Genomic DNA, 7,960 nt, shown 5'->3' with positions numbered 1-7,960 from the left:
TTCAATCCACGCATCTACCAGTCCTATCTGATCATCTGAACCATTTCGAAGGTACTGTTGATAATAATATCATTGTTGATACCTTAACTAAGGAAGTTGTTGTAGAAATTGTAGATACAAGGAATCACGAATGTCAGGGTGGTGATAAAGCATTGTATGTCCTGCCCCCTCGTACCACTCGGGGTATTCCCCCAAGGAGATATGATTCAGAGTATGAAGCTAGACGATCGAGGTACCTGATTGAGCAACCAGAGGGAGAAATATATGTCACAAAGTGCCTTGGCATTCAAAGCAGCCTTGTATGCAACCAAAGTTCCATCCATAGTAGGAGAAGCCCTAGCTACCAATCATTGGAGAAAGGCTATGGAAGAAGAAATCAGTGCTCTCAAGAGAAATAACACGTGGGAGAAATGCACTCTACCAAATAAAAAGAAGGTTGTCGGATGTAAATGAGTGTTCACAATCAAATACAAGTCAGATGGCACAATTGAAAGATACAAAGAACGGCTTGTGGCAAAGGGGTACACTCAGACATATAGGGTTAATTACTCAGAAACCTTTTCTCCAGTTGCCAAACTTGACACAATCCGAGTCCTGTTCAGTATAGCAGCAAACTTAGATTGGCCCCTCCATCAGTTCAATGTGAAGAATGTCTTTCTTCATGGAGAGTTACAAGAAGAAGTGTACATGGAAGCACCACCAAGATTCACTTCAAAGTTTTCGCAAAATGAAGGTTGTAGACTGAGAAAGGCAATGTATGGTTTGATACAGTCTCCTAGGGCATGGTTTGGGCGGTTTACATCCGCTATGAGAAGATTTGGGTACAGACGGAGTAACTCTTATCATACTTTGTTTCTTAAATGGAGAGGAGGGAAAATAACTTGTCTTATAATTTATGTTGATGACTTGATAGTTACCGGAGATGACAAAGAAGAGATCGAGAGTCTAAAAACCAAACTATTCCAAGAATTTGTGATGAAGAACCTTGGAAGACTTAAATACTTTTTGGGAATCAAAGTTCTTAGATCAAACAAAGGAATCTTCATATCCCAAAAGAAGTATGTGTTGGATCTGTTAGTTGAGACAGGGATGTTAGACTGTAAACCTATCGAGACACCAATGGTGATGAATCATGGACTTCAAATGCATGAAGGAGGGGAGCTAGCTGATCGTATGCAATACCAGAGATTAGTAGGGAAGTTGATTTACTTGGCTCATACAAGACCTGATATTGCATACGCAGTAGGAGTTTTTAGTCGGTTTATGCACAGACCACAAGTTCAACATATGAAGCAGTGTTTCGAATTCTGAGATATCTAAAAGGGTCCCCAGGAAGAGGAGTCTTATACCAAAAGAATGGGCATCTACATCTCGTTGCTTAAACAGATGCAGACTGGGCAGGCGACAGAGATGACAGAAAGTCAACTTCAGGATACTTCACTCTTATAGGAGGTAATCTAGTTACGTGGAGAAGTAAGAAGCAAAAGGTGGTTGCCATGTCTAGTGCAGAAGCAGAGTTCAGAAGAGTTGCAAAGGGAATCACAGAGGTCTTATAGCTTAGAAAGTTACTGACAGAACTTGGATTTACTCCCACCAAAAGTTGTAAGCTGTATTGTGATAATCAAGCTGCAATCAACATTTCAGAAAATCCTGTTCAACATGATCGCACAAAACATGTAGAAGTCGACAGACATTTCATAAAGGAAAAATTGGAGGCAAAGGTGATCAACCTTCCTCATGTGAAGTCAAAGGACCAGTTAGCTGATATTCTCACGAAAGCGGTCGGAACACAATTCTTTGAAGTAGTTCTACGCAAGTTGGGTATCGGTGACCCTACGATCCAACTTGAGGGGGAGTGTTAGAATATAGAAACTGAATATTTAGAATATCTGTAATTAGGGAAACTTAATATTTGTAATTAGGGGAACTTCCTTTTTTAATTTTTGTTATTTCTAGTAACCCTAGGCCCTTCTTTGTATAAATACACAACCTTATAAATGAATGAAAAAAAGCCAAATTAATATTTTTCTACCAGAAATCATATTCTATTAGAATTCACTATCAAAACCATGTCATTTTCAAATTCTTCATTTATGATTTCATAATTAAAATCCATAATTTGAAATGAAATACTTGTTCCCAAACATATTAAGTTCTTCTCAATTAATTCTTCGATCCGTTTTATATTAGTTGTAACATTAGAAAAAATGGTACTATTCATTCATCACTCTTAATTTGTGATTAATATTTAATCTACAAGTTGAAACATAGTCAAGTGAAATCTTGTTTGATTCGTCTCATTGCAAAAATTATTAATATCAAATTTTTATAATTTTTTATTATATATAATTAGAGATATTAAGAATTGAATTCATGCATTGAATTGCGTAAAAAAGCAAATATTGCAAGTAAATTGAAACAGAGAAAGTATATTGCTGAACAAATTGCTCTGATTTGCAATGCATTTATGATTTGGTAAAATAGTTTACAAAATTTCTATTATATAGCTCCAATTTAGAGTTACTGTTTCGATTGTTTTTTACACTATTTATTAATTATTTTTAACATTTATTTAATTTTTAATTTAGAAGCTAAAATATATGTAATATATATATATATATATATATATATATATATATATATATATATATATATATATATATATATATATATATATATATATATATATATATATATATATATATATATATATATTGATATTTAAAGTAAGATTGAAAAATAAATAAAAACAAACAGACAATGAGACAAATATAATGCATCAAAGGCAATATTATTTATTTGTGGTTAAAAACCCATACTATATTTGATTATTTACGTCAGATATTCACGGATCAGCTCTTCCAATAATTTGCTATACTTATTTGACATTGACTTGGTAAAGCCATGCACTAATGCTGTATTGCATACCACCGACAGCTTTGAACCAATCAGCTCAAGATCCATTCATCCATATCAACTGCCATCACATTTTTCTTACTCCCTTTTTTGTTTTAGTTGCACCATATTTTCCACAAAATAAGAGTGGATAAAAAAAACTGAAAAATCAATGGTTTTAAAAAAAAAATTGAATTAAATATGCATAAATAAGGGCGGAGTATTAAATATTAAAATAATGTCTTCCAAAAACTTGACAATCTGAAGTTATACTACAAGAATAATTATTATATCTTTCAAAAAAAAAGTTTATATTGTACAATATTAAAAAACAAAAAAATAACCAGATTATTTAACGCCTATTTGTTTAATACTCCCTCATATTCATTGATTTAAAAACATTTTCCTTTTGTACCAAAAATTAGGAGGGGTGGGGGACCATTTAAAAATGGGTGGAAAAATCACTTTTTTCATAAAGAATATGGTATTTATATGTTGTTGTAGTAAGGATAAAAGGGTAAAAAAAAATGATAAAAATAGAAATAAGACATAATCAATGAATTGACCCAATAAAAAAATATCTCTAAGGGTATATAAAAAATGTGTTCATGCAATTAGTTTCATATCTACTATCTAATTGACTCTTCAAATGCATTTGATAAAAAAATGTGTTCACGCAAAATGTGTTCAAGGCCTTAAATTTTCCCTAAATTAACCTGTTTTATACATAAAGAAGTGGGTGTTTAGCTCGTTACTCACCTTTTTACCAATTTCTCTTTTTACCAATTTCTTATAAAGTTTTATGTTATTATATTATATAGGATAAGATTTTTGTAATAATAATAATAATAATAATAATAATAATAATAATAATAATAATAATAATAATAATAATAATAAATAATTGTTGGAAACTACTTATAAATAGATGGTTTTTGTCAAAAACAATATTTAGAAAAAACAATTTGTCAAAAATTGCCATCTAAAAAGAGTTATTTCTTTGTTGAAGACTTCTAGTTAATAATAGACATTTAAATTTTCATGAAGAAAAAAAATTAAATTATAGGGTAGGTAAAAGAAAGGGAAAGGATAGGTAAAATTCGATTATAGGATTTTGCCTTTAAAAGACTATACTTACTACAATTGAGACATCTAAGACAAAACAGATTAATTTGTAAATTAATGATTATAACTTCATGAACAACATGTATTTAAGCAACAAGAAAATAACAAACTTGATAGCTAAACTCTAACCAAAATGCCCCTTATTAATCCCATCTTAGTCCTCACTATTAAACTTTTGACTTTTTAGAAAAAAAAGGGAACAAACCAATCACAAAGACACATTATACTCTTTACAGCCAAAAAAAGAGAGTGAGAATATTAACCTTTTATAAAGTTAAAAACACAAAAGAAAGAAAGAAATTAGCACTCTCTGCTCTATTCTCCATTCCTCTAATTACCAATTTCACCATTAATGTTGTATGACTTGTATCAAGGGCCCAAAATATAAGTACATCAAAAAAAAAAATTTACTTAGACATGACAAAAAAAAATTCGACAACCTTATAATTAGTTTTCGTATTATTTATGAGGGATGACAACTATTATATTTCTCAGATAAGATTTAAATTTGATTCTTATTAACACCTTAGACCTCTCCTAGCTTACCGTATAATAATAATAATAATAATAAAAGGCTTAAGTACACTATGTAATAAGAGTTGAGATCAACTGCTCTAATGATCTTAATTGGCACCTGAACTTTTTAAGATGATCAATATGCAAGATGAGAAGATATAATTAGGGATAAAATTTTGCTGAGAAATGAGAGGTGTTAACAAGTTATGTACTGAACTCAAAAGACGATCAACATGCTCCAGGAACGTAATTAAAAACTAAAAAAGTTAAAACTATTTACTTTTCCCTTTTAAACAAAATGATTGCCTATGCCTAATGCAAGGAAAAGGTCAGTGTCAACCTGTTATGGATTGGGCTGGCCATGATATGAAATCCCTAAAGATTGAACAGAAAATTGTATATGAATGTATCGATTTATATGTAAAAATGTGATTGTATAACGAAGAACGATCGTAAACAAAGAACAATTACAAGGGATAGTATATAAGCGTTCGAGAGGCTTTTTCTCTCCCAAGAGTATTACACTCCATTAAAAACTGTTACACTTCTTGAATGACTAATTCCCTCCCCTTCCCCTCTAGCTATTTATACTACTTATCCCTATATTTTATTCCCTCAACTAACTAATTAATAAAATATTACTTTTTAATAAATACCCATATTACCCCTTCCTACCAATTCATAACACAACCACAACAAAATCACAAGCAGTGATGCAAAAGGTTCAACAAACAACTAGAGAATTAAAACAAGCATATCAAAGTTAAACAAATAAGTCAACAACTCAATTAAAAGTTTAAGTTGAAGGTTCTAGTCTCACTATCTGTTATATATTTTATCACGTTTGGCCATGTTATGTTAGATATTCTACTTGAAATGAGGGCCGAAGGGTTAATAAGATTTGAATTCATAACCTTTCATCACGTTGGCTTTCATACCATGTCAAAGATCCAGCTTATAACTGCATGATATATTATATAATTTATTAGAAACAGTGGTGTAAAAAAATACTCACTATGAAGTAGTACCGAGATAATGGGAAAATCAAATATCACGAGATAGGAATCAGTGTAAAACAAAAATGTATTATTTGGGTTATAGGATAGACTGAGGAAATTGGAGGGCTAGGTGGGTGAGATCTGATTCCAAGACCTCATCTGAAAAAGGCGATTTTTGCTCCAACCGAGACAATACCTAGATCTTAAAAATTTGACTTTTTACACTTTTAAGATACAAGCGATATGAATTTAGTAAATTTGAAAACTTTTATAATTCGGACAATACAATAATGTGGTCATGTTTTAGACACTTGGGGACAACTTAAAAAAGAACAGAGGAAAATATGAAGAGCAGCATTGTCTTCAACAAAAAAAAATGCTTGAACATTACTCTATCTAATCATCCATTAGGCTGAACAAATTAATTCACTAGTAAACCAAACCTACATCCAAAATCTATCACATTACCAACTCTGTTGTCCTGGCACTCTCCATATCAGTCTATTTCTCCAAATCTCCATAATTTCCTCCTATAAATATCCCTTCATACTAAGAGATCTGTAAAATTTCAGAGTATGTTCACCATGGAAGTTGCTACAGCACTATTCAGCTCCCTTTTCATCTTCTCAGCCATATCGCGTAGTGATACTTTAAGCTCCAATCATTACGAAAAAACATGCCAATCACTGGAAACCATCGTTTCGAGTACAGTCAAAGAAGCATTCCAGACGGATAAAACTGTCCCAGCAGCTTTACTTCGCTTGCATTTTCATGACTGCTTCATAAGGGTATCAACATATCCCAACATATTTTTTTGTGTTTATTTCATTTCGATTTATGTGTATAATTTATTCAACCTCTGAGTAAAATGTAATCAGTTTTGTTTCCATAAAACGGGATGTGATGCTTCAGTACTTCTAGACAAAGATGGGAACAACAAAGTAGAGAAATCTGGCCCTCCAAACCTTTCACTGCATGCTTTTTTTGTCATTGATGCTGCCAAGAAGGCGGTAGAAGAAGCATGTCCTGGAGTTGTGTCGTGTGCTGATATATTGGCTTTAGCTGCAAGGGATGCAGTAGTCCTTGTAAGTTAAATTATATACAGCTAAACACATATGCACATTGATAAATTTTTCATTCAACTTGTACATAATAAGTTTCACACTAGAGGATAGTTGACTGCACACAATTCCGATCAAGCTTCATCCTAAAACCAATTGGTTATAAGGAGATTAGCCCATTAAGCTTATGTAATAGTGAACCTTTTTTCTGATTTTTCGATGCAGTATCACATAAGGGTTATTTTTATCATCCTTTATAAAAGAAACATCTACAACAGCAAGTATAACACCGACAAGTATTTGGCATTTAGGAATAAATTTGTGTATTTTATCATAGTGTTGAAATATCTCTATTTGGCTTATGCTTCTATTAGTTTGAAACATATATAGTACATTCTTTCATTGACACAATATAATTAGCTTTGAACTCAATGACTTAAAATGGTGTGTATGAAGGCTGGTGGGCCCACTTGGAATGTGCCTAAAGAAAGGAAAGATGGGAGAACATCACTTGCAAGTGACACAATACAGCTTCCAGCACCCACATTCAACTTTTCTCAGCTCCAACAAAGTTTTGCTCAAAGAGGCCTAAACCTTGGAGATTTGGTGGCCCTTTCAGGTAAACGGTGAAACCCATTGTTACATGATTCACCAGTTAATTTGTTTTTTCAAGTCACGATTCGCTCAAAATAACCCTAAAATAGCAAAAAAAACCGATCATAATTCGTTTTTTTTTATTCACGATTTGCAATATGATTAGTGAATCATGTGATAGTGGTCAGACTCATAACAATCAATCAACATCACTAAACATGATTAATGAACAAAGGACTACCTTTGCCCATTTGCAGGTGGACACAGTCTCGGTTTCTCTCATTGCTCATCCTTCAAAAACCGATTACGCAACTTCGATACAACTCATGACATTGACCCTTTAATTAATCCTTCCTTTGCGGCAAGCTTGAAAAGAGTGTGTCCAGCACATAATCAAGTAAAAAATGCTAGTTCTAACATGGATCCATCCCCAACAATGTTTGATAATACATACTACAAGCTTATTCTCTAAGGCAAGAGTCTGTTTTCATCAGACCAAGCTTTGCTTGCTGCTCCCAGCACCAAAAAATTGGCTTACCGATATGCAAGTTCGAAGCGAGCGTTTTATGAAGCATTTGCTAAGTCTATGATCAAAATGAGCAGCATTACGGGAGGACAGGAAGTGAGAAAGAATTGTAGAAGGGTCAATTAAGTAGAAGTATTATAAACACCTTTAAATTGATGTATGTAGACAATTGAAAAGAACAGTCAATGAAGATTAAGTGTGTCAGCTTCTTTTTTAGAATATCCGTACAGATTATGATCGGCTAT

General features: G+C 32.5%; 1 pseudogene; it reads left to right on the top strand.

The window, feature by feature from the left end:
- The first annotated feature begins 6,118 nt into the window (after positions 1-6,118).
- LOC130808811 (peroxidase 64-like) lies at positions 6,119-7,841 on the top strand (annotated as a pseudogene).
- The last annotated feature ends 119 nt before the right edge of the window (positions 7,842-7,960 follow it).

The sequence above is a fragment of the Amaranthus tricolor genome, chromosome 3 (genome assembly GCF_026212465.1).
Source record: "Amaranthus tricolor cultivar Red isolate AtriRed21 chromosome 3, ASM2621246v1, whole genome shotgun sequence".
In the NCBI taxonomy this organism is placed as follows: Eukaryota; Viridiplantae; Streptophyta; class Magnoliopsida; order Caryophyllales; family Amaranthaceae; genus Amaranthus; species Amaranthus tricolor.
The sequence above is the reverse complement of the archived record's forward strand: the minus strand, read 5'-3'. Positions and strand labels throughout refer to the sequence as shown.